This window comes from Neovison vison, chromosome X (assembly GCF_020171115.1).
Source record: "Neovison vison isolate M4711 chromosome X, ASM_NN_V1, whole genome shotgun sequence".
Classification (NCBI taxonomy): Eukaryota; Metazoa; Chordata; class Mammalia; order Carnivora; family Mustelidae; genus Neogale; species Neogale vison.
Genome location: NC_058105.1, coordinates 108,418,536 through 108,446,521, shown reverse-complemented (window position 1 = coordinate 108,446,521; position 27,986 = coordinate 108,418,536). Strand labels below are relative to the sequence as shown.

Below are 27,986 nucleotides of genomic sequence, written 5' to 3'. Positions count from 1 at the left end.
ATGTTGCCTGTCCTGTCCCACCTCCTGCAGCACCAAGACAGCGAAATTCTCTCGGACACCTGCTGGGCCCTGTCTTACCTCACTGATGGCTCCAATGAGCGCATCAGCCAAGTGGTCAACACGGGGTTCCTACCCAGGCTGGTTCAGCTCATGAGCAGCTCAGAGCTCAATGACTTGGTAAATGTCCTCAGTCCTGTCTGTCTCTGTCTGGGCCTTCACAGGAGAATGTGTGAGTCATACTCCCTTGAACCAGGGCCTCTGCCAGCCCTGGTCTTCCACAGTCGGGTCTCATACTTTATCTAGAACAAATATGCATAAAAGAAAATATGCATAAAAAAGAAATATGCATAAAAGAAAAATCTCTAGGGACAGAAAATAGATAGTGACTGCCTGGGATTGGGGGTTGTGGGAATGGGAGTGAACATAAATGGGCATAAAGTTTCTTTTCCAAGTGATGGAAATGCACCATGTTATAGTACAATCTAATTTTAGTACAATTTTTATTGTATTTTATGGTATGTATTTTATCTTCCAATGAAGCTATTAAAGAATATGCAAGTAACCTAGTCTCCCTTAGTCTCTGTGAACAACTATAATTAAATACCTGGGTGCTCTTAAACAATTATCTTTTTCTGTTGTATCATTCCATCTAGCAGAATACTCATTCATCTATCTTTTTTGCTTCACTTTTTAAGTTTCAATGTATAATTATTATATAAAAACTGCACATGTTTAACATATACAATATGATGAGTTTGAACATTGACATGCACTTGTGAAACTATCACCACAATCAAGATAACATATCTATCACCACCAAAGTCTCTTCCTGCCCTTCTTGTGTGTGTGTGTGTGTGTTACAAATATTTAAAAGGGGATGTACCCTCTTTAATTTTATAAATGCGCATCAAGGTGTTGTTAACTATAGGCTTTATGCTGTAGAGCAGATCTCTAAGACTTACTCATTTTGCATAACTATAACTTCTTATTCACTGAACTCCCCGTATTCTACTCCCCCAAGCCCCTTGCAACCAGTATTTTACTCTCTGATTCTGTAAGTTTGACTAATTTTAAATAGTTCATATAAATAGAAGCATGCCTTACCTGTCCTTCAGGTTTATTCATGATGTTATGTACAGCATAATTTCCCTTTTTAAAAAAAAATTTATTTATTTATTTATTTATTTATTTATTTATTTATTTATTATTTGACAGAGAGAGATCACAAGTAGGCAGAGAGGGAGGCAGAGAAAGAGAGAGAGAGAAGGAAGCAGGCTCCCCACTGAGCAGAGAGCCTGACACGGGACTTGATCCCAGGACCCCGAGATCATGACCTGAGCCACCCAGGTGCCCCCATAATTTTCCTTTTTTAAGGCCAAATAATATCCCACTGTATGTGTATTCTCCATTTTCTTTATCCATTCGTGTGAAGTGACATTTACTTTCTCATCTAATAGTCCTATCCTTGATAACAGATACCATGTCTTTTTTCTATCACTGTGCCTCCAAGAAGCACTGCAAACATCTGCTTAATAAATGAACAAATGGAGTTATTTTTCTTTTATGTAATTAACTCTTTCAATAAGACCTGAGATTTGGGCAACTTTTCTTCATTTTATAAATGCAAAAACAAAGGCTGGGCAGGTTAACTAAAAAGTAATGGATCATGTAATTTGTAAGTATTTGTAGGTAGAATTTAGACTAAGAATGATGACTGTGTCTCTATTATATCTGAACAAAAAGCCTTATGTCTACCCTTCCTCCAGCCCAGGATTGACACACTCTGCAGGAAAGACATAAATTCCTTTAATCTAAACATCTGAAGGGTATTTAATTTGACTTTAATTTTCTCTGAAATGCAGAAGCCACTTCTCTATTACAAGCAGTTCTATTTCTCTAACTTCCCAATTTTGACAAAGGCTCTATTAATTTACGTCTGATTATGAGCCAAGGCCACCATCCTCTAACATCTAAATTAAAGGAAAAGTGGCATGAGTTTTAAAAGAGATAAAAAATTATAGAGCTCCATGTCTGGAAATGTTGATGATGCAGATTTCTTTAGCACTTAATCTTTTTAAGCAAATAGTTTAAAATAGTTTGGAATTTTTAACAAAATTTTTCTTGCAATAAATAAGCAGGGATTATTAGTAGCTTTGCTTATGATATTAAACTTCTGTAGGAGGGTAAGAATAAATGTATAATGAAATATAGACATTTCTACTCTAGTTTATGGATGGTGAGTACTTATAACACTTGTAATCAATAAAAAAAACTTATCTCTATAGATATATAAAATTGGGCTTTTCAAAGAAAAGGCATAGAGTGTGGATGTGAGAGAAAGAGAGGACTAATATAACAATTTATATCCTACACCTCTATTAGATACATCTCCAAAACTAAGAATCACATTCCTTAATTAGGAATCTAGCACCATGTGGATTTTTCTACCTTAATGTGTTCATCTCAACTCTCTTTTAAGTATATTTGAAAAGTTATTACCAAAATAAAAGAGATACTGAGATCAGTAAAATAAAATGACATTTCCAGAATTCCAGATAATTGAATAATCCAAACAAGGTAGTAAAGATAGGAAACACACTTTCCTTGTATTTTACCTTGTAAAATACTTTTACCCAGTAATTTGACAAAACACAGAGGTTAAGTCCTGTTAATTATTATATCACATCATATATTTTTGTTTTTAATCAAACTCTATGTCTACAAAGAAATAAATGGCACATATGCTTTCAAATAACTATATATAACAAATATTAAGCCAATGTTCCAGAATTGACTGGCGACTGGCATTAAGATCATAATGTCTAACTAGCCAAGAATGTTATTTTCCTTCTTGGAGTTTCTAGAGTACATACATCCTCTATCACTTATCACATAGTGTTCACAGTCATTCTTTATATTGCTGTGTAGTTTTATTATTCATTCCTGTACAGTGATTTATCATCCACTGTCCTGACTTATGCCCAGTCTAGATTGACACTTCTTATTGAAAAGGACTGGGTATTATATTTCTGAGTGTCCTCTACTGCCTCAAAAGCAGGTGCTGCATACATGGCAGGCCATCAATATTATTTGTTGAATGATTGCAGGGAGGTTGCTGGGCCCAGCATTCCTGTTCAATTGCCTAGGAGAGGGTATACTGATTCTGCCACCCTTTTATTATGTAGGACAGGTATCCATTTGCAGCTGCATGTTCAAGAGAAAAGTATATTCTTCATGTTGTTTTTTCCCCTTTATTCTGATGTTCCTGTTTAAAATTGAAGAAATTTACTGAAGATATTTGCTGATTTGGGAAAAAATATATTTCTGACACACTGATAGGAGAAAAAATGAAAAATTCAAATTCATTTCCAGTCAAATTAGAGAAGTGACTACTCTTTTCTTGAGACCTACTTTCACACTTCAATGCAAATTTACTAAAACTCTTTTATTTCGGTATCATGGAAATTATAGAATCAAATGTTTCACCTAGAAAGAAATGTCAACTGCAAACAATTAGGGCCTGAATTTGTGAATTTTTGTTTTAGAATGTCTAATTTCAAAGTACTCGTGAATGTGAGCTCTAGAAATTGTTTGCAATACTTGCTTTCTTAAAGTTTCTTGCTTTCTAGAGTTTGGAATATGAGTAGTCATTTTTGTTAATAAACATACTTATGGAAATAAGTTTAGTGTAGATTTAGAGATATTCCAGTAGAAATATTTGTATTTTAAAATTAATGGCATACTTTGAGTAACTCCCATTTATACAAGCATGAAATTCAGGATATCATCACAAATTGAACATATCATCAATAAAAAAAATCAACAATTTCTACCCCTTAAAAATAGATGACACTTCTTTACCAAATTTTAATTTAAAATTACATGTTAATTAGGAGTTCTTTCCAATTCAATAGTCTCCCTTTTGAAACATATTGCATGTACTCATAAATATGAAAATATAAGAAATGCTTTTTCCTTTTTTAATGAAAACAATCTTTAATTTTTGAATAAGTCAAAAAAGCCCTCAGAAGAGACAAAAATTATAAAATGGCAGTTTCTATATCTCATTCTACCAATCAACTAAGAATTTTAGTAACTGACAGTTTGATAGATGTACTAAGAAAAGATGAAACTTGGCTTACTTCCTATTTATTTGTATTTGTATTTAAAATTTAGAATGCATATGAAATTCATGTATAAGATTTAACACCAATACTGAAATATGAGGCTTTTACAACTTTGTTACAATAAACATGAATTATTAAATATTGTGTCCTATTATAATATTTCTCCATTTCTAACTGAATTATAAATCTATTAAAGGCAAACAACATATCTTGTACTTTTCTATATTTCCTCCAGTTGCTTGCATGAGCCATTGTCCAATTTCTGTTGATCTTATTCTGATCACAAATATCACAAGAAAAACTTTTTCTGATTTCATAGTAAGGAAGAATTAGTAGAAAGTGTATCATTAAATAATGAAATACATTTTAGTCTTCCCTTTAATTTGCTAAGGTATTCCTCCAAGCACTGTGACAAACTGTTGAACAATGTAATTATGAGATCTCCATTTAGAATGAGGTAAAATTCTAAACTGAATAAACATATTATTCTGAAAGCATTATGCTTAATTCTAGGTGCCATAATATATGGAAGATGCCAGTCAGATTGACAATGAATCTCAAGGGTTGTTGTGAAAGCCAAGGAAAACAAAGAAATGAAGAATTCCACATTTTCTGGCGTGATGAAAGGCAGCAATACATCTAAGTACTCAGGACAATCAAAACTTGGCAGATGAAAACAGTCCTTTAAACCAAGAGTATTAATACCACCGCTGGATGTGTATATCTTCCCCCACCCATGGCTCTAGCTTTTGCCACTAATTTATTATTATTTAACAGATGAATACACACATAATAAAGATGACTTTAGAATAATAAGAAACAAAGATTCATGCAGAGAACCAGGATTAAATCACAAACTGGCAATATAACAGAACCTTTATTTCCAGAATGCAAATATCTCATCATTAATTTGTAAACACTGCTAATATAATTCTTTTAAATTTGCATTACTGAGCACTGGATAAATATTTTTAATGAATCAGACATATTAATACCTTCATTCTTCTGTTGGTTTCACATGTGAACAATGATAAAACCATCTCTAACTCATATGCCTTTTCCATGTGTACTGTAGGAAATCTTTTAATTATAAAATGATGCCATGTACACATGCATGCCTTGCACACATCCTCCCATTATATTTAATAATAAATCACTGCTAATTAGTATACGAAGTAATACATTTAATAAATGTTAGATGTGAAATCTTGTCCTTTCATGTGAACAGAAATACTGACTCATCCACTTATTTAATTAAAAGCCAATACTTATGGGTGCCTGGGTGGCTCAATCGGTTAAGCATCCGACTCTTGATTTTGACTTGAGTCATGATCTCAGGGTCCTGGGATTGAACCCTGTCTTGGGTTCCCTGTTTAGCAGGGGTCTTCTTGTCTTCATCTCCCTCTGCTCATGCTCTCTTAAATAAATAAATATTTAAAAATAAATAAATAAAAGTCCACATTTAACTCATATGCATCATTTGACAGTTTGCACATCCTTTAATTCTGAAGAGATTTGCCAGGTGAAGACATTTCATGATGTGCAATAACTTCTTTTGAGAGAGAAAAGGGTTGGTGGAGGAGCAAAAGGAGAGGAAGAGTATCCTAAGCAGTTTCCACATCCAGTGCGAACCCAACCTGGGGCTCAATCTCACAACCTTGAGAACATGACCTCAGTAGAAATCAAGAGTAAGATGCTTAACTGACTGGGCCAGTCACACTCTAAAGGGCATTAACTTCTAATGGGAAAAAGTTCTAAAGAAAAATTACCCCCAAAGCATGTCTTTAAAATTCTTTCAAAAATACCTATTTATAACAGGAATAGATTTGAGGAATAAATACTCTTTCAAGGAAAAGGAATTACTAAAAAAAATCCATATTCCTAGTGAGCAGATCGGATTCTCAGTTCTATCTAGTTATGTCACATTGAGCTTCTATTCAGACCTATTAAACCTCATTTTCTCATCTGTAAAATAGAGACATTCATAACCCCAGATTTCTGCTTGTTCTCAAGCTCCCTTTGCTAGTTCTGGAAATAGATTAAGTTTTCACTAAATATAAGAGAAAAGGATGCTGGTCCCTCAAGATAATTTTTCATTTTTTTATACATGATGACACATTTTCATCTAGCTTCCCTTAAAAAAAATTTTATCATAAATATAACACACATGTAAAAAACTGCACAAAAACCTACAGCTCCATTATATGCCATAAAGCAAGTGCTCATGGAACCACTCTCCAATCCAAATTTAGAACATTACCACTATACAGATGCCCCCTCCTGGGCCACATTTCGTTCTGTCTTGCTCACAGGTAATCACCCTCCTGATTTTCCTAAGAATTACATTCTTATTTTTCTTTACACTTTATAAAAGTACATCCCTAGATTTTCCTGTACATTGAAATATATATCCGTATTATTATATACCACACATCTTGCTATCTTCTTTCTTTCATTCAACATTGTATCTATTTTTCATCTATGTTGCTACATGTGTTTGCAATTCTCCTTTTCATTACTTTGTAGTATTCCACTGAGCAAACATGCAAAAATTTAGGTTTTTATCCATTCTACTATTGATGAACGTTTCTGTTGTCTCCAGTTACTAATATAATGGATAATGTCTATGAACATGCACTCTCATGTGTACTGGTAAGCACATGTGTACATTTTTAAAGGTGTGTTTCTTGAGTTGAATTGCTAGGTAATAAAGCTAAAATATTTTCTCAAGTGACAAAGACCAAAATACAGAATTCTGTTTTTTTATATCATTTTGCTAAGATTTTTGTACTATAATTTTAATATTAGCTATTCTGCAGCAGTATATCATATTTAAACTTACATTTTACTGATGACTGAAGGAGTTTGAATCCCAGATTATACGTTTATCAGCCATTTGGCTATCATCTTTCAAAAATATTTTTTAAAGTTTATTTTCTAATTGTTGCTATCCAAAGGGGAATAAAAGACACAAAAATAATTGTGCCTTTTGGTCTCTGTCTTTCACTTCAATCAGATATTGTTGGCCTTCAAGAAGGTATGTTCAGTATTTTTGCCTTGTACGTTATTTTCAGTTATCAGATTAAGTTTAATTACCTACTACACCATTTCTAGAAGACTTGTAACTCATTTGTTATACAGCAATAGCAATTTAAAGAACCTGTAGGAACACGCATACTTTTTCCATCTCATACCACACTAAACTTACCTTATTGAAGGCCATCCCATTTTCCCAGTTTGAAACACCATTCTTTCTGTACTCAGTATCATGGAGCTTCCAAACTCATGATTCTTATATTCAGTATTTGGAATCTTTGAAATACAACTAAAAGGAGAAAAGAGGCTCAAAGTAGAAAGGTGACTAGAAAAAAGCTTATATCCATATTTCTGTTCGTTGGGTCTTTGTCTTTCCTCCTCTATGCCTGACTCTTGTTGGATTTTACTTATGAATAAGCTCACCCTACTTTGCTTTGAATCAACACACATCTTCAGTTTTCTCTTTCCCTCAATTATCCACAAACTTCTTGGAACCATCTTGCCCCTCCAGCATTCCAAATACTTTTGGTTTCTAGCCCATCTGAGACAATGCCTTCAGACATACTGGTCCATGAAACCAGTTAATTCAGTTCATTCTGTATGTGTCCAGGTTCTGAGATGACATAGACACTCACAGTGTTTCAATTCCCCTGTCTGTCATTTTTGTGGTAATGTATTATCCTAATTCCATCTTACTTTTTAGAGTTCTTCTTACTCCTTCAAGTGCGCTTCTTTCTTTTCTTATCCCCCAAATGTATGATTATCTGGATACCAACTCTTTTGAAAAGCACAAAGGTCAGGATTCCATTCATTATTATTCTACTATCTAAACCTGCATTGAAAGTTCTGACTTCTGGGGCGCCTGGTAGCTCAGTGAGTTAAGCCTCTGCCTTCGGCTCAGGTCATGATTTCAGGGTCCTGGGATCAAGCCCTGCATCGGGCTCTCTGCTCAACAGGGAACCTGCTTCCTCCTCTCTCTCTGCCTGCCTCTCTGCCTACTTGTGATCTCTCTATCTGTCAAATAAATAAATAAGTTCTGACTTCTACCAAAATTACAGCTAATTCTAATTGCCAATGGGTCACAAAATCCAAAACTGTCATCTTAATATCACCTACATTTGTCAATTTGGTATTTTATTTTATTTTTTTTGTTTTTTATGACATCATTCTTTCCATTGTCCCTCAAGTTAGTAATCTGAAAATATGAATGCTAATTTTTCTTAAAATATCCTTCTAATTTGTCTTCTACTTTATATACCCAGTACATAGAAGTAGAGTATGTAGACTGGGGTTTTTCATTCAAGGGTCCATGGAGTTATGGGAGTGATAGAGAATCTGTGAATCCATAGAAATTGTACATAATTTTGTATATACCTATGTGAATTCATAAAGCAACACTATTAATTTTCATTAGTTTATTAAAGGATTAAGAATCAATGTTCCAGATTTTAATCATCTTATACTAGGATTATTGCAGTAACCTCTTGGGCTTAATAGGCTTGCTTTCTAAATTTGGTTGATCCAGGTGATGAATCTTTAAACAGCTATTTTAATCCATCCAATATTAATTTATTCATTTAATAAATATAAATTGAATATCTCCTATGTGACAAATACTATTCCAGGTTCTGGTTTACAGTGGTAGACAAGATAGAAAAAAATCCCTCTTCTCATGGAGCTTACATTTTAATGAGCAAAGAAAAATCAAATAATCTATCAATAAACAAAGAATTGAGGAAATACCCATTAGTCCTATTTGCTGTCCATATAAGTAAATAGGGAGATTTCATAGTTATAGAGTAGCTATTTCAGAAGAGATGGTCATGAAAAGCCCCTCTAAGAACACGACAGCTCTAAATGAGAAGAAACAACACACATACAACCGGAAAAGCATCCCAAACAGAGGTATACCTTAACACAAAAAGCCAAAAGGGGGTAATGACCTGGTATTTTGTAAGAACAAAAGAAGAGGCCAGTTTTGCTCAAGTACAGTGAACAAGAGGGAAAAGTGGGGGTGAGGTCAAAGGGATAGGTAGAAGCAGGCAATTTAAGTCTTTGGAAGTGAGAACAGAGCTTGGATTAAGTGTAAGCACAATGAAAATTAAGCAGAAGATATGGTATCTGATTTACCTTCTGTAAAGAATGAAAGCATTTTGACAAAGTAGAGGAGAGGCAATTGAAGTATTGCAGCTAGGAGATTGTGGAGGTCTAAATACTTGTCTCTACAAAGCCTACACTATTTTCTTCTTGGGGCCTCAGTGTAGTCATGGTGACGTTACCTGTGCTTTATTTGTCTCCCCTCACTTTTGTACACATTACCTCCTTTCCTCAACATCACAACTCCACAGTATTAAATCTGTTACACAAATACTATTAAAAAAAAAAAAGAAAAGGAAGACACCAGAATGGTTGAGATTGATCTTGAAACAAGTGGCAAAGTGAACTCATTATTATATACATGTGTCCTTTAAATTCTGTTACAACTTTAACTACCTTATTGACAGACCCTGGCCTCTGTACTATTTGTACTAACACATGTATTAAACACTATGGCAAAATGTAAAAGCTCAGGTTTTTAAGTACTTTATTGATAAAAATAATAGTCAAAATACTGTTTTATCTTTAAAATGCTAATGAATACATTGTAAAAAAGGAAACATTTTAAAATCAATATTAATCAATGCCATTTTTAAAAGCAATTATACATCATGAGTCGTGATTATAATTGTATGGAAACTACCTTCAGCTAATAAACAAGTAGGATTAAAATTAAGATGTTTTGAGGGTAGATTTCATCTATTATAACTAATTTGTGTTACTTCTACCCTAATTCTGTTCTTAAATGCCATTCTCTTCTTCAATTTTCCTTATATATCATCCTGTCCCCTTTTATTTCAAACATTCGTACCCAACCTTGTCTCTATACGTGCATTTTTAAAACTCTTTTAGCTATCAGCGAAGTTTAAATATTATGTGCCAGAAAGTTATTAAAAACTAATGGTGAAAGGAAGCAACATGAAAGTCATATTATGCGGATTCTTAGCGGAAGACCATTATGACATTTGTGGTTGGAGAAATCGAAGTTAGGTTCAACAAATGCATTTAATTTTTCTTATACCTAATTTCTAGTTAATCTTTCTACAAAGGAAAAAAAAAACTGATTAAAAGCCCTTGGAAAACTTAAGGCTTAGAAGGACCTTAAGGCTTGCATTAGGCAGAAAGTTAGTTTTGTGTAGGTAATAATTACACATTATCTTGAATGTACAGAGGAAAGATACTAGAATAAGTGAAAAATCCATCAAATTAACATCAAACCTGAATATTCCTGACTCCTACAAGCAAACCAACTATCTTAGCTAAAATTCAAATCAGGGCACAATTATGCTGAACTTGTGATTATCAGAAATAACCAAGTCCTACCAGTAAAACATCATTTATCACTTCATTCACTTTCCAACTTCTTGGAAATTAATTACCTATAATCCAGGAATCCCACTTCAGGGTATCTATCCAAAATAATTAAAGTCAGTATCTCAACAAGATATATTAGCACCCCCATGTTCATTGCAGTACTATTCATAGTTGCCAAGTTGTGGAAACAGATGAAAAAAATTTTTAAAGGTGTGGTATACACATAAAATGAAATATTATTTGGCTTTAACAAGGAAGAAATTCTGACACACATTACAACATGAATGAAACTTGAGGGCATTATCCTAAGTGAATTAAGTTATAGAAGGGCAAATGCTGTATGATTTCACTTATACGAGGTATTGAAAATAGTCAAATTCACAGATTCAAATAATAGAATGGTGGTTTCCTGTGGCTGGGCAGAGGGGGAAATGGGGAGTTTGTAATCAATGGGTATAAAGTTTCAGTGTCAGCAAGATGAATAAGCACAGCTGATCTACTGTACAAGATAGTGGCTATAATCAGAAACATTGTATTCAACACTTAAAAATTTATAGACCTCATGTAGTCATTACTGCAGCAAAATAAAAAGTAATAATTATCCCTATATAAAAACTAACCATTCTGTTGTTCCTGTAGTGCAGTGTTTTCAGTTCTATACTGATTTCATTATAGTTACTAGTTTATATGTCTGCTTTTCCTATCAGAAGAAAAGTTTTGGCCATTACATTTTATCTCCATCTTTACAACATCCTTATGAGACAGAAACAACAGAGATCCCAGACTATATATTTAAAAAGCAAGGCGAATTGATTCAACTGTCAAGAATAAGCTGGAATATCAATCTACTTTCTCAAACTCCAAAGCCATGTTGTACTCATTAGTCCATACCCAGTAGTCCTTGTGTTAAGAACCCTTAGTACAGATGGAAGGAGGGACTTATATTTACTTAAAAGTTCCTTAATGCCCTCAGCCTGTGGGTCTAGATGTCATCCTTAGTTATCCTAAGTTTCAGAGATGAATCAATATTGCAGTGTTTTATAATGGATTCAGGAAAAAAGTTAGAAAACTATATGTATGCAACCTCCAGAAACCATGCTTCATCACCTCCTCAATTATCATCAATTGAAAAAGTTGCTTTAACTACTTTTCAAGATGCACTTCTGATGAATGTATGACAAATGAATTACAAACAGAAGGGTACCTTCCTGAATAAAGAAATCCAAATTAAACACCAAAAAAGTTCAATTATGTCAACTGATAGGAACATTTCTTCAAAAATCATCATATGTAATACTAAATACAAAGTTCAGTTTTTTTTTGTTTTTTTTTAAAAAGATTTTATTTATTTATTTGACAGAGAGAAATCACAAGTAGATGGAGAGGCAGGCAGAGAGAGAGAAAGGGAAGCGCTTCCCTGCTGAGCAGAGAGCCCGATGCGGGACTCGATCCCAGGACCCTGAGATCATGACCCGAGCTGAAGGCAGCGGCTTAACCCACTGAGCCACCCAGGCACCCCCAAAGTTCAGTTTTTAAAGCAACTTCTTTTCAAAGATCAACTGTCAAGATATGGTTTTTGCCTTCAAAATACCAGTATGTTCACATACACAAATGTAAAACAGAAATGATTCCTAGACAATATTAATCAACGTCATTTGTTTAAAAAAGCAATTGGAGCACATCATGAGTCATGATTATAAATGCATGCAAACTGCCTTTGGCTAATAAACAAGAAGAATTAAAACTGTACTGAGTGTCAACCAGATCAATGATAACTAATTTGTATAGATTTAAATTATATCTACCTACCTCAGGCAATCACTGATTTCTTTAATAACTGTGTTGGAACATACTTTTGAGCAATTAGAACTCAATTGCTATCAAATAGCTAAGATTTTTAAATGGCATTTAAAAATTACATGCTTGAACATTTAGAAGAAATTAAAATCCTGTTTATTTCTGATTGCTTATTATTTAGGCCACTGAACATCTTCTGAGTTCAATTTAAATAATTTCCTGTGGTATTTTCTAACATTCTTGATATTCATAGGCTTCAAGGATGAGGGTTAAAATAAAACACACCTTTATTGCAAACCACATAAGTAGGATTAATTCCTAACAAATAAAAAAGTGACTAGCCTATGTATCTTGTCTTAACTTGAAAACTCCAGAACTCAAATTAAAGAATCCATTTGACTGAGAAATTTCCAGGTAAATTTTCTTTCTCTAAATTTCTGGGATAAAAATCCAAGAGCATCTCCTATTCCATGCATAAGGGAAGAGATCGAAGACTGTCTATGTTCTCTGGTACAATCAAGTTGATTCTAGAAAAATCACTTAAATCTCTACTATCCACCTCCAAGTAGATAATGGTTTGAAAATTTTAGGCTCCAATGTCCTGTAAAAACCCCTCTCCCTTTCCCTTAGATTCCCTTCAGGAACAGTATTTTTATGCCTTAATTTGAGAGAATGATTAATAAGATATACTCTTATTCCTTACAAATCACGAAGAGATAATGAAGCCAGCCTCTGAAGCCTGAACCATTACAGTGCCTCACAAATCTGTGCTAAGGGCTAACCATAAAACTATCCTCCTATTGCAAAGAAGTGATCATTGAAAATATAATTTAAAGGCCACCTGGATGGCTTAGTTGGTTAAGCAACTGCCTTTGGCTCAGGACATGGTCCTGGAGTCCTGGGATTGAGTCCCCCATCAGGCTCCTGGCCCTGTGGAGAGTCTGCTTCTCCCCTTAACCTTCTCCCCTCTCATATTCTCTCTCTCTCTCTCAAATAAATAAGTAAAATCTTCAAAATTTTAAAACCAAGACTGTTTAGATTTTCACTTCTTGAAATCAAGTAGATAACAGATTCCAACTCTCCCTTAGAAAACAATTTCTAAAAACTCTTTAAATAGCTTCTAAAAAACAATGAAGAGACAATATGATAGTGAAGAAGATACAGAAATGAAAACCTTAAAGAATTAAAAGAGCTCTCAAAGCTTATTTTGTTTTGATGACATTTTCTGATCTGGAATAAATATCTAAAAAACTAAGCTGCAATTTTGGCAACATCATACAACAACAGGAAAATACAAAGTTCAGGGCCTTCCTAATGTTGGACTCTGACATTCCACTCATTGAGAATATATGTATATGCATACATGTTTATATATAAACAAAATGAATGGCAACAATGTTAAAAGGAACAGGAGGGGGAAATTAGGATCACTTGTTATGGTAAGGCATTCATACTACCCTTGAAGCCATTTATTGTCACTTGAAATTGGATTGGATTAGTTGTAAATGTATACTGAAAACTCTCCAGTAACAACCTTAAAAAGAAAAAAAGTATAACTGATATTCTATGCTAAGAGAGGAAGTAAAGGGGACTTATGTAATATGCTCAATTAAAATCAAAGAAGACAAAAGAAGAGTGAAAGTTAAAACTAGGAACAAAGAATAAGGGAAACAAATAGAAAAGAGTAACAGATACTGATCCAACTAAGTAATCAATAAAGACTTTGAATGTCAGTGATCTAGACACATTGTCAGAGAGGATTAAAAAACAAGATTTTATCTTGTATACCAGAAACTCACTTTAAATATAAAGATACATATACTGTAAAAGTAAATGGTTGGAGAAAAATGTATCATGCTAACACAACTCAAATACAAACAGAAGTAAGATATATTAACTTCAGACATAACATAATTCAAATCAAGAAAACTTATCATCCATAATGAGGGACAGTGGATCATGATGAAATCCATTCTCCAAAAAGATGTAACAATCTCAAAATGTATGCAATTAACAAGAGCATCAAAAGACATGAAGCAAAAACTGACAGAACTGTAGGAATTAATAGACAAATCCACTATTACAGTTGGACATTTTAACATCCACCTATCAGAAATGGGTGGATCCAGCAGGCATAAGATATATCCATATCTTATATCCATAAGATATAGACGAACTCAGTAACACAATCAACTAGATATGATGGATATCTACAGATTACTTAAGCCAACAACAGAATAAAAATTCTTCTAAAGTTCACATGGAACATGCACCAAGATAAACAACATTCTTGGCCATAAAACACAACAAATGTAAAAGAATGGAAGTCATACAATATCTATCCACACATCACAAGAGAATTAAACTAGAAGTCCACAGCAGAAAGGTAGCTGCCAAATACAGCATACCTGGGGATTAAACAACACATTTCTTAGTAACAGATGGGCCAAAGAAGAAATCATGAAAGAAATTTTAAAATAGTTCAAACTCAAGGAAAAAGACAAACAGCCAAAATTTGTGGGATGCACTGCAAGTAGTGATGAAAGGGAAATCCAACTCTATATGTTGGATCCGAAAAAAAAAGATCTAAAAATCAATCATCTAAGCTTCCCTTTAGGAAACTAGAAAGGGAGAATAAATTAAACACCAAATATGCAGGGAAAAAAGCAATAATAAGAGAGAAGTTAAGAAGGCTGCAGAGTAGGAGGACCCTAGGCTTGTCTCATCCCTTAAAAACTATCAAATCAGGGGCACCTGGGTGGCTCAGTGGGTTAAGCCGCTGCCTTCAGCTCGGGTCATGATCTCAGGGTCCTGGGATCGAGTCCCGTATCGGGCTCTCTTCTCAGCAGGGAGCCTGCTTCCTCCTCTCTCTCTCTCTCTCTGCCTGCCTCTCTGTCTACTTGTGATCTGTCTCTGTCAAATAAATAAATAAAATCTTTTAAAAAAAACAAACTATCAAATCATTCTAAGTATTTCAGAAATCAACTTGAGGACTGACAGAACAAACTCCATAACTAAAGGGAGAGAAGAAGCCACATCAAAGAAGTAGATGCAGAGATGTGGTTTGAGAGAGAAGTGGATCATCTGTGCTGAGGAGGGGAGGGAGTCCTGGGTGCAGAGAAGGGTGAGGCTGAGAGGGACAAAGGGAGAGAGGAGCACATGGGGGAATATACAAGGAAGATATTTCCCCAAAGCCACTGGCTGGGAAAAGGAGAGGAGATGATCTTCCTGAGTTCTTGCTACCAGGGGCTTGAAGACTAGAGTTTTAAAGAACAGTGAGCTTGGCTGGGATAGAACCCAGAGGGTGCTGCCTTACTCCTGAAGAGTAGGCAGGCAAACAACCCAGGGACAGATGGGCATAGACACAGAGATTTGAAGAAAGCCTGGGGCACACAGGGGGCAGATGATTTGCTCATCTTGGGGCACATCCCTGAGAGGCAGAGTTTTGGGAGATGCCTCTCTAGGAACAAAGAGCTGATGGGCACCAATTCCTGCCCTGCCCCTCATCATTAACACAGAGCCACGTGCAGAAACCAGCTCCACCCTGACACCAGCTGCCTAACCTGCTTACACCATGTCCCACACCTCTGTGCACTGGCAAGACTTGCCTCAGTTCCAGCGTGGCAGGGCCCTCCCCCAGAAGACCAGCATAGACCCTTGCCACACCATGTACCTAAGGCTGGACTTTTAAAAATCAGTGGGCTTGGATGGAATAGTGCCTAGAGGGCACTGCTCTTCTCCTGGAGAGAAGACAAGCAAATAACCTGGAGGCAGACAGTGTGGAAACAACATCTGCAAAACACAGGGGGCACATGGGGGAGGCGGGGATTATTCACACTTCTTGGAACACTTCCCTGAGAGCAGTGGGCATGGAGAATGCTCTCTGGGGACAAAGGAGCTAGTTGGTGCCATTTCCCTCCCACACCTCTGAACATCAACAGAGTCAACTGCAGGAAGCAGCACAGCACAAACCCTGGCTGCCTAATCTACTTACTCCAGGGCCCACACCCCTGGTTTTGGCAGTACTGTCCTTCTCCGTGCCTGCCTCAGTTCTAGCCAGGCAGGCCCCTTCCCCACAGGACCACAGGAAGCCCCTGCCCAGACCATGTCTCCCAACCAGAAAGTTCTGTGGGCCTTCAGTTCTAGTGCAAGTAGTATGGGGTCTCATTTCATAAGCAGGTCAGAGCACACCACATTCTGTCCAGGGACCAAACACTGCCCACTACAGGCAAGGAGAGCCTCTGCAGATGACTGGTCTGAGGGATACAGCAGCCAAAACACAACAGCAGAGTGCACACAGCACACATGGAAGACACTCCCTGAAGCACCAGGACCTGGACAATACATGACCTCTTCATAAAGCAATTACTCTCAGGAACAAGAAATGTAATGGGATTTTCTAAACAAAGAAGAATACAGAGACTTAGACAAAATGCCAAGATGGAGGAATTCATCCCACATGAAAGAATAAGATAAGGTCACAGCCAGATATCTAAGTGAAACAGATTTAAGTAACATCCTGATGGAGAATTTAAAGCAACACTTATAAGGATACTCACTGGACTTGAGAAAAGAAAAGAAGATTTTAGGGAAACCCTTATCACAGAGAGAAAAGAGTTAAAAAACAATCAGAGTGAAATGAAAAAGGCAGTAACTGAAGTTGGAAACAGTCTTAATACAATAAACACAAGGCTGGAAGACCAAAAGAATGTATAAGTGATACAGAAGATAAAATAATGGAAAATAATGAAGCTGAACAAAAGAGAACACAAGAATAGACTTACAGAACTTAGTGACTCCATCAAACATATTAACATTTGTATTATAGGAGTCCCAGAAAATGAAGGAAAGGGAAAAGTGGGCAGAAAATTTATTTTAGGAAATAATAACTGAAAACTTCCCTGATCTGGGGAAGGAAACAAACATCCAGACCCAGGAGGCACAGAGAACTCCCATCAAAAATCAACAAAAGCAGGCCAACACCAAGATATATTGTAATTAAATTAGCAAAATAGTGATAAAGGAAAAAAAATCAAAACAGCACAAAAAAGGTAGTCCCTAACTTACAAGGGAAGACCCCTATGGCTAGCTGCAGATCTCTCCACAGAAATTTGGCAAGCGAGAAGAGAGTGGCATGATATATTCAACATGCTGAATGGTAAGAATCTGGAGCAGAGAATAATCTATTCAGTAAGGATATCATTCAGAATAGGAGGAGAGACAAAGAGTTTACCAGAAAAACAAAAACTGAAGGAAGTTGTGACCGCTAAACCAGCCCTACAAGAAGTATTAAAGGGGACTCAATGAGTGGAAAAATCTGCAGACACAAGAACAAAATAAGTAGTAAGATGGTAATAAATATATATCAATAATTACTCTGAATGTAAATGCACTAAACTGCCCAAAAGACACAGAGTGTCAAAATGGATATTAAAAAAAATAAAATTAAAAAATAAAAAAACACAAGACTGAGGGTGCCTGAGTGGCCCAGATGATTAAGTCTCTGCCTCCGGCTCAGGTCTTGATCTCCAGGTCCTAGGATAGAGCCCCGAGTTGGGATCCCTTCTCTGAGGGGAGTCTGCTTCTCCCTCTCCCCCTCCTTGTGCTCTGAATAATTAAAATCTAAAACAACTACAACAACAACAACAACAAAAAAACAAGAGTCATCATGACACCTGGGTCAGTCAGACAGTTAAGCGTGTGCCCTCAGTTTAGGTCATGATCCCAGGGTCCTAGGATAGAGCCCAGCCTTGGGCTCCCTACTTAGTGCAACATCTGCTTCCCCGCTCCTGAAGCCCCTCCCCCAACTTGTGTCCTTGCTTTCTCTCTTTCAAATAAATAAATAAAATCTTAAAAAAAAACACAAGATTCATCTATATGCTGCCACAAGAGACTCATTTTATACCTAAAGACAACTGCAGATTTAAAGTGAAGGGATAGAAAAATATTAACCATGCAGATAAATACCAAAAGAAAGTTGGAGCAGCAATACTTATAAAGGACAAACTAGACTTTAAAACAAAGACTGTCACAAAAGATGAAGAAGGAGATTGCATCATAATAAAGGGGACAATCCAACAAGATCTAACAATTGTGAATATTTATGCACCCAACATGGGAGCACCCAAATATATGAAACAATTCTTAACAAACATAAAGGAACTCATTGATAATAATACAATAATAGTAGGGGACTTTAACACCTCACTTAGAGCAATGGACATATCACCTAAGCTGAAGATCAACAAGGAAACAGTGGCTTTGAACAATACACTGGACCAGAGGGACTTAACAGATATAGTGAGACCACTTCATCCTGGAACAGCAGAATACACATTCCTTTCAGGTGCACATGGGGCATTCTCTAGAACAGATCACATACTAGGTCTCCCATCAGGCCTCAGCAAGTACAAAAGAGTGAGATCATACCACGCACATTTTTTTTTTACTACAATGCTATGAAACTTGAAGTCAACCACAAGAAAAAATTTAGAAAGACTGAAAATACATGAAAGTTAAAAAACAGGAGCAAACAATGAATGGATCAACCAGGAAATAGAGAAAAAACTAAAAAATACATGGGAAAAATGAAAATGAAATCATAATTGTCCAAAACATTTGGGGTGGAGCAAAAGTGGCCCTAAGAAGGAAGTATATAGCAATACAAGGTCTACTTCAAGAAGCAAGGAAAATCTCAAATAAACAACCTAAACTTACCCCTAAAGGTGCTAGAAAAAGAACATATGAAGCCTAAAGTCAGCAGATAAAGGGAAATAATAAATCTGAGAGTATAAATGAAAGCAAATTAAAAAACAATAGAACAGATCCACAAAACTAGAGCGGGTTCTTTGAAAAAAATTAATAAAATTGATAAACCCATAGCCAGATGTATTAAAAAGATAGGACCAAAATAAATAAAATCACAAATGATAGAGGAGAAATGACCAACAGCACAGAAATACAAATAATTATAAGAGAATATTATGAAAAACTAAAGGCCAACAAATTGGACAATCTAAAAGAAATGGATGAATTCCTACAAACATATAAACTGCCAAAACTGAAATAAGAAGAAATAGAAAACTTGAACAGGCCAATAACCAGCAAAGAAATTGAATCAGTACATCAAAAATTACCCAACAAACAAGAATTCAGGACCAGATGGCTTCCCAGGGGAATTTTACCAAATATTTAAAGGAAATTTGATACCTATTCTTCTCAAACTCTTCAACAAAAGAGAAACAAAAGGAAACCTTCCAAATTCATTCTATGAGACCAGCAGTACCCAGATATAAAAACCAGAGCAACGCTCCAGTAAAAAAGAAAACTACAGGCCAATATCCCTGATGAAAACAGATGTAAAATTTCTCAGTAACATACTAACAGCCAATTTCAACAGTACATTAAAAGAATCATTTACCATGACCAAGTGAGATTTCCTCCTGGGCTGGTAGAGTTCATTTTTTGCCAATCAATTAGCATGATATACCACATTAATAAAAGAAAGGATAATAACCATATGATCCTTTCAACAGATGCAGGAAAAGCATTTGACAAAGTACAACATCCATTCATAATAAAAACCCTCAACAAAGTAGGGATAAAGAGAACATATTTCAATATAATAAAGTTCATCTGTGAAAAATCCACTGTTAGTATTATCCACAATGGGGAAAAACTGAGAGCATTTTCCTCTACAGTCAGAAATAAGACAGGGATGTCCACTCTCACCAGTATTGTTCAATATATTACTGAAAGTCTTAGACACAGAAATCAGAAAACAAAAGCAAATAAAGGGCATCAAAATTGGCAGAGAAGATGTCACCATTTACAGATGACATGATATTCTATAAAGAAAACCCAAAAGATCCACCAAAAGCTTGTAAGAACTGTTACACTGATTCATTAATGTCACAGGGTACAAAATCAATGTACAGAGATTGGTTTCATTTCTATACATCAACAATAATGAAGCAGCAGAAAGAGAAATCAAGGAATCGAACCCATTTACAATTATACCAAAAATAGTAAGATACCTAGGAATACACCTAACCAACGAGGTAAATGATCTATACTCTGAAAACTGTAAAACCAGGGTGAAAGAAATTGAAGGTAACACAAAGAACTGGGAAGACATTCCATGCTCATGAATTGGAAGAATATTGTTAAAATGTTGATACTATCCCAAGAAACCTACACATTTAATGCAATACTTATCAAAAATACCACTTGTATTTTTCACAGAGATAGAACAATCCTAAAATTTGTATGGAACCACAAAAGACCCCAAATAGACAAAGCAATCCTTGGAAAGAAAAACAAAGCTTGAGGCATCACAATTGTGGACTTTAAGTCATATTACAAAGCTGTAGCAATCAAGGCAGTATGGTACTGGTACAAAAATGGGCACATAAATAAAATAAACAGAAAAGGAAATGTAGAAATGAACCCACAAGTATATGAACAATTTATCTTCAACAAAGTGGGCAAGATTATCCAATAGAAAAAAGACAGTCTCTTTAACAAATGGTTTTGGGTAAATTGGACAGCAACATGCAGAAGAATGAAACTGGACCACTTTCTTACACCATACACAAAAAGTCAAAATGGATTAAAGACCTAAATGTGAGACAGGAAACCATCAAAATCCTAAAGGAGAATACAGGCAGCAATCTCTTTGACTTTGGGCATACCAACTTCTTTACTAGGCATGCATCTGGAGGCAACAGAAACAAAAACAAAAATAAACTACTAGGAATTCATCAAGATAAAAAGCTTCCACACAGAGAAGAAAACAATAAACACAACTAAAAGGCAACCAGCAGAATGGGAGACGATATCTGCAAATTACCTATCTGATAAAAAGTATTCAGTATCTATAAAGAACATACCAAACTCAACACCCAAAAAACAAATAACCCAATTAAAATTGGGCAAAAGACATGAATAAACACTTTTCCAAACACATTTAGATGACCAACAGACACACGAGAAAATGTTCATCATAACTTATCATCAGGGAAATGCAAACAAGACTGCATCAATTTGTGGTTAAAATTCACAACAAAAGAAACAAAAGGTGTTGGTGATGATGTAGAAAAAGGGAATCCTCCTACACTGTGCGTGGGAATGCAAATTGGTGCAGCCAATCTAGAAAACAGGTTGGAGGTACTTCAAAAAGTTAGAAATATAATACCTTACCACTCAGGAATTGCAGAACTAGGTATTTACCCAAAGAATACAAAGATACAAATTCAAAGGGATACATGCACTCTGATGTTTACAGCAGCATTATCAACAGTAGCCAAATTATGGGAAGAGCACACATATCTATCAACTGATGAATGGATAAAGAAGATGTGTTATGTGCAACAGAATATTACTCAGCCATCAAAAGAATGACATGGACAGAGCTATGGAGTATTAAGCTAAATGAAGTAAGTCAGAGAAAGACAAACAGCACATGAGTTCACTCATATGAGGAATTTAAGAAACAAAATAAAAGATCATGGGGGCGGGGCACCTGGGTGGATCAGTGGGTTAAAGCCTCTGCCTTCAGCTCAGGTCATGATCTCAGGGTCCTAGGTTTGAGCCCCACATCGGGCCCTCTGCTCAGTGGGGAGCCTGCTTCCTCTTCTCTCTCTGCCTGCCTCTCTGCCTACTTGTGATCTGTCAAATAAATAAATAAAATATTTTTTAAAAAAAGATCATGGGGGGATAGGGAGAAAGAGAAAAATCAAGAAACATACTCTGAACTATGGGGAATAAATTGATGATTACCAGAGGGGAGAAGAGTGGGGGATGGGGTAGATAGGTGAGGGGGATTAAGGAGGACACTTGTCATGATGAGTGTTGGGTGTTGTGAGGAAGTACTGAATCACTAAATTGTACACCTGAAACTAATATTACACCCTGTGTTAACTGGAATTTAAATAAAAACTGAAAAAAAATCAATAATATGAATTAAAGCAGAAACCAATGAAAAAAGAAACTGATAAAGAAAAACAATAAAACCAAAAGCTGGTTCTGCAAAACTTTCAGTAAAACTGATACACCTAAGCCATAACAACCAATAAAATAATAAAAAAAGAGGACACAAATTACTAATGTAAAACACAAGGATAAGACCTCACCAGAGATTCCATGGACATAAAAGGATAATCAAATAATACTATAAATATCTCTATATTCTCAATTTTTATAATCTAAATAAAACACATTACTTCTTTGAAAGAAGCAATATTCCAAAATTCATACAAGACAGAATTGAACTGAAGTTATGTTATTCACACAAGAAGAAAAAGACAATCTGAATAGACCCATATTTATTAAACATATTGGATCAATAACAGAATGCATCAAGCCTAGATGGGTTCACTGTTCAAGTCTATATTTAAGGAAGAAGTTGTGCCTATTTTCTATAATCTTTCCCAGATGATAGTAACAGAGGACTCATTTCCTAATGCTTGGCATGAGGCCACACATCGACAAATGATGCTGGATATCCACATGCTCAAGGGAAAAAGCTAAACACACACACCTTAGACAGTTTGCAAAAATTAACTCAAAATGGACCACATACCTAAATGTAAAATGAAAAACTTCTAAAAGAAAACAGGCAAAAACCCAGACAATGTTGAGTGTGGTGAGGACTTCTTAGATCTATCACCAAAGGCGTGATCCATGAAGGAAAGAATTAATAAACTGGACTTCATTAAAAGTAAAAATTCCTATTCTTCAAAAGACAACATCAAGAGAATGAGAAGAGAATCCAGACTAGGAAAAGTATTTGTGCAAGACATATCTGATAAATTACTTTTATCCCAAAACATACAAGGAACTTTTAGAACTCAACACTAAGAAGTCAAACGAAAAGTAGGCCAAAGACCTTAAGAGACACCTCACTGAAGATACAGAGATAACAAATAAACCTATGAATAGATACTCCACATCATATGTTATAAGGGCAATGCAAATAAAAACGAGATAGCACTATACATCTACAAGAATGGCCAAAATCCAGATCACGGACAATACCAGATGCTGGCAAGGATGTGGAACAACAGGATTCTCATACAGTGCTGGTGGGAAGGCAAAATTATACAGCCACTTTGAAAGACAGTTTGTCAGTTTCTGATAAAATTACACACACTCTTACTATGAGATCAGTATGCTCCTTGGTATTTGAACCAAATGAACTAAAAACTTGTGTCCATGGATGTTTACAGAGGGGTTTTATGACAATGAAAGTATTCTATAGAATACTAGGATGGTAGATAACATGTTTATTAAAATCCACAGACTGTACAATATTAAAACTGAACCCTGATGTAAAGCATAGGCTGTGGGGTGATAATGCTGTATCAGTGTAGGTTCATCAATTCTAACAAATGAGATGCTGACTTGGGGGAGGATGGGCATCTGTGGGGATAGAGGGTATATGGGAATTCTCTGTACTTTCTGCTCAATTTTTCTGTGAACCTAAAAGTATTCTAAAAAAATTAAGTTTATTGTAATTAAAAAGCTTATTTGATCTAAAGAGTGTGTAAGAAGAACATTTATAAGGCTGTTTATTCCATGGCAAGGAGTGTGGTTACAGCCAGTTATCAACTGACCTTGCCCCAAATGAATAAACTGTATTTGCATAAAAATAAATGTTCACAGGAATTTATTTTTGTGGATATATGAAAAAATATGCTGTATTTTGATAAATTACCTCCTCTTTTTGTATTTTAATCTTTAGGGACAAGTATGATAAGTAACTTCTTAAAAATCAATGTCTAGATCATACACACAGATAGGAAAATATGACATAAGTGAGAATAATCTGAATTAATTCATCAAAATCAAAAGCTTCTGCACAGCAAAGGAAACAGTCAAGAAAACAAAGAGGCAACCCACGAAAAGGGAGAAGATATCTGCAAATGACAGTACAGACAAAAGGTTGATATCCAGGATCTATAAAGAACTCCTCAAACTCAACACACACAAAACAGGCAATCATATAAAAAAAATGGGCAGAAGATATGAACAGAGACTTCTCCAATGAAGACATACAAATGGCTATCAGACACATGAAAAAATGTTCATCATCACTAGCCATCAGGGAGATTCAAATTAAAACCACATTGAGATATCACCTTACACCAGTTAGAATGGCCAAAATTAGCAAGACAGGAAACAACATGTGTTGGAGGGGATGTGGAGAAAGGGGAACCCTCTTCCACTGTTGGTGGGAATGCAAGTTGGTGCAGCCTCTTTGGAGAACAGTGTGGAGATTCCTCAAGAAATTAAAAATAGAACTTCCCTATGACCCTGCCATTGCACTCCTGGGTATTTACCCCAAAGATACAGATGTCGTGAAAAGAAGGGCTATCTGTACTCCAATGTTTATAGCAGCAATGGCCACGGTCGCCAAACTGTGGAAAGAACCAAGATGCCCTTCAATGGACGAATGGATAAGGAACATGTGGTCCATATACACTATGGAGTATTATGCCTCCATCAGAAAGGACGAATACCCAACTTTTGTAGCAACATGGACGGGACTGGAAGAGATTATGCTGAGTGAAATAATCCAAGCAAAGAGAGTCAATTATCATATGGTTTCACTTATTTGTAGCATAAAAAATCGCATGGAGGACATGGGGAGTTAGAGAGGAGAAGGGAGTTGGGGGAAATTGGAAGGGGAGGTGAACCATGAGAGACTATGGACTCTGAAAAACAATCTGAGGGTTTTGAAGTGGCGGGGGGGTGGGAGGATGGGGTACCAGGTGGTGGGTATTATAGAGGGCACGGCTTGCATGGAGCACTGGGTGTGGTGAAAAAATAATGAATAATGTTTTTCTGAAAATAAATAAATTGGAAAAAAAGAAAAAAAAAAGAAGAAATTTAAAAATAAATAAATAAATAGCACAAACCAAATCAGAGAAATTTTAGCTATTGGAATTAATTGGAGCTCCATATTTGTAGTAGAAATGAAATCCAAGCCAGAAAATATGTAGTGAAAAGAAGAGTCATCTGTACCCCAATGTTTATAGTAGCAATGGCCACGGTCGCCAAACTGTGGAAAGAACCAAGATGCCCTTCAACGGATGAATGGATAAGGAAGATGTAGTCCATATACACTATGGAGTATTATGCCTCCATCAGAAAGGATGAATACCCAACTTTTGTAGCAACATGGATGGGACTGGAAGAGATTATCCTGAGTGAAATAAGTCAAGCAGAGAGAGTCAATTATCATATGGTTTCACTTATTTGTGGAGCATAACAAATAGCATGGAGGACAAGGGGAGATGGAGAGGAGAAGGGAGTTGAGGGAAACTGGAAGGGGAGGTGAACCACGAGAGACTATGGACTCTGAAAAACAATCTGAGGGTTTTGAAGCGGCGGGGGGTGGGAGGTTGGGGTACCAGGTGGTGGGTATTACAGAGGGCACGGATTGCATGGAGCACTGGGTGTGGTGCAAAAATAATGAATACTGCTATGCTGAAAATAAAAAATAAATTTAAAAAAAAAAAGAAAATATGGGTGGAAAAAGAGGATTATAAAAAGTGATGGACTTTTTATAAAGTGGGGTGCCTGGGTGGCTCAGTGGGTTAAAGCCTCTGCCTTTGGCTCAGGTCATGATCCCAGGGTCCTGGGATTGAGCCCCACATTGGGCTCTCTGCTCACTGGGGAGCCTGCTTCCTTCTCTCTCTCTGCCTGCCTCTCTGCTTACTTGTGATCTTCCTCTGTCAAATAAATAAATAAAATCTTTAAAATTTAAAAAAATAGAAAGTGATGGCTAAGTAGATAGTGGAAACATTGTACGTAAATGAAATAAAAATTCAGTGTATAGTTTTAATAGTAGCTAGATACAACTGAAGATAGAACTACTAGAAAAATTATTGATAATTCAGCCAAAAACAGATAAAATGGATGGAAAATACAGAGGAGGCACAGAGCTACAATGACAAGGTCTAACTCATATTTAGCTGTCCCTGAATGAGAGTAGAGAAATATTGGAGAAGGGAAATTTTAGGACCTAAAAACAAATATCCAAAACTTAAGCAAGGTTACTATTCTACAGGAAAATATATATCTATGGGTGGGGGGATGGGTTAAATTGATGATGGTATTAATAAGGGCACTTGCTGTGAGAAGCAGTTCATGTTGTATTTAAGTAATGAATCACTAAATCCTACACCTGAATCTAATATGACACTATGTTAGCTTGAATTTAAATAAAAATTGATGAAAACACATACACACAGAAGCGCTGCAACAGACTCCAATAGGAAACACCACAAATGCCCGTCAAAAGTGGAATGCACAGGCAGTGTGCCCAGCAGTTGGGAGGTCTGTCTTTTGTTCCAGCAGTGTTTGGATGGACCCTCCAACCACCTTACAACCCTTTATCGAGATAAAACCTTTGGAGCCATCTTCTTGGCCACCCTCTGCCTCCAGGACCAGCCAACACCCAATTTTGAGCTTAACTCCTTATCACTGCTCAACCATGAGCTCCCACATTCATTTGTGTTTTCTTTTAAATATTTTATTTTACTTACTTGGCAGAGAGACACAGCGAAAGAGGGAACACAAGCAGGGGGAGTGGGACAGGGAGACCAGACTTCCCGCTGAACAGGGCTCCATCATGCAGGGCTCCATCGGAGGACCCTGAGATCATGACATGAGCAGAAGTCAGACTCTTAACGACTGAGCCACCCAGGTGCCCCCAGATCCCACATTCCTCAGTAGTATGCCCCCAATGGGGAGGCCACAGTCAACTGCCTGGTCAACGTGCATCTGTGGGCCTCCTACACCTACCTCTTTCCGGGTTTCTATTTCCACCTGGACGATGTGACTCTGGAAGGTGTGGGACACATCTTAGGCTAGTTGGCTCAGGAGAAACCCCAGGGTGCCCAGCATCTCCTGAACATGCAAAACCAGCCCAGCGGCGTCCTCTTCCAGGACGTGCAGGAGCCGTCCCAGGAGGGCACTGAGGTAAAACCGTGGATGCCAGGGAAGCCTCCCTGGTTCTGGAGAAGAACCAGAACCAGGCCCGTTTGGGTCTGCATGTCCCGGGTTCCGCCCGCACAGACCCCCGGCCCTGTGACTTCCCGGAGAAGCACATCCTGCATGAGGAGGGGAAACTCATCAAGAAGATGGCAACCAGCTGACTCACCGCCCTAGGCTGGCCGGCCCCCAGGCTGGGCTTGGCGAGTATCTCTTTGAGAGGCTCACCCTCGAGCACCACTAGGAGCTTCTGAAGCTCAGCAGTCTTTGAGGGACCCCTCTGGTATCACACTGGTGTCAAGGTTTGTGCCCTGAGCCTCTCCCTGAAGCCACTAGGCAGCTTTTCAACCACCCACGAGTCCTCTCCCAACCCGTGGACCAAATGGAAACAATAATGCTTTTTGCATCAAATAATAATAATAATAATAATAATAAATACATCTATGTATAACGCTTAAATAAATTGTGACATCCATTCGGTGAATAGTACAAAGCAATAAAAATGGACAGATTTCCACCTCATGTCTCAACAATTAAGAATCTTGTAAACATGAAAATAAATAAATTGGAAGAAAAAAAAAAAGAATCTTGTAAACACAATCCTGAATGATAGAA

At 36.5% G+C, this 27,986-nt stretch overlaps 1 pseudogene; it reads left to right on the top strand.

Moving 5' to 3' along the window:
• On the top strand, positions 1-27,615 carry LOC122896691 (annotated as a pseudogene).
• The last annotated feature ends 371 nt before the right edge of the window (positions 27,616-27,986 follow it).